The following is a 1,180-nucleotide window of genomic DNA, read 5'->3' on the forward strand; positions in this document are numbered from 1 at the left end:
TGCCTTAGGCACTATGCTACCAGAGCTCCTATGCCTGTTGCATAGACATACCTAATAGTTCAGCCTGTCCATCCATATATCCACCCATATACCCATGTTGCCTTCACTGTCAATGTAGTACTGTATGTGCAAAAGAGTTCATCTTTGTTGTCTGTACCTCCCATCTACCTCTCTATGTCTTCCTCTTCCTCTATGTCACCATGTTGATCACTCACATTTGGTGCATTGCCCTTCTCTTCACCAAAATCAATATTTATCTCTACCTATCTAACAGTGTTCCCTCCCCTCCCCTCCTACCCCTGGTAACCAACGAAGAAAATTTCCTTCTATAGATAAACTTTTCCTTGACTTTTATAATAGTGGACTACTACAATATTTGTCCTTGACTGACATTTCATTCAGCATAATGTCCACCAAGTTCATCCATGTTATGTGGTGTTTTGCAGATCCTACGTTATTCTTTAGGGTTGCATAGTATTCTATTCTGTGTGGTTATCAATTCTTCAGTTGATGGACACCTAGATTGTCTCCATCTTTTGACTATTGTAAATAGTGCTGCAATGAACATGGGTGTGCATATGTCTGTTTTCGTCATGGCTCTCACTTCTTTAGGATATATACCTAGTAATGGAATGGCTGGGCCAAATGGTATTTCTAATTCCAACTTTTGAAGGAATCGCCATAATGCTCTCCACAGTGGTTGTACCATTTTACAGTCCCACCAGCAGTGTATGAGAGTCCCAATATCTCCAAATCCTCTCCAGCATTTGTTATTTTCTGTGTTGTTGAACTTTGCTACTAGTGCTGAATCAAGATGGTGTCTCATTGTTGTTTTGATTTGCACTTCTCTAATAGCTAATGATCGTGAGCATTTCTTCATATGTTTGTTGGCCGCCTGAATATCCTCCTTGGTGAGGTGCCTATTCATGTCTTCTGCCCATTTTTTAATTGGATTATTTGTCTCTTTGCTATTGAGGTGTTGGAGTTTTCTATAAATTCCAGAGATAAGTCCCTTGTCAGATATGTCATTGTCAAATAATTTTTTCCCAATCTGTAGGTTCTCTTTTGACTCTTTTGGAGAAGCCTTTGGAAGCACATGAAAATTTAATTTTTAGAAGGTCCCAATCATCTGGTTTCTCTTCTGTTGTTTGTGCATTTTGGGTTATGCTTGATAGTTTAT

Source organism: Orycteropus afer, unplaced genomic scaffold (genome assembly GCF_000298275.1).
Source record: "Orycteropus afer afer isolate SDZICR_OR568_19922 unplaced genomic scaffold, OryAfe1.0 scaffold01013, whole genome shotgun sequence".
Classification (NCBI taxonomy): Eukaryota; Metazoa; Chordata; class Mammalia; order Tubulidentata; family Orycteropodidae; genus Orycteropus; species Orycteropus afer.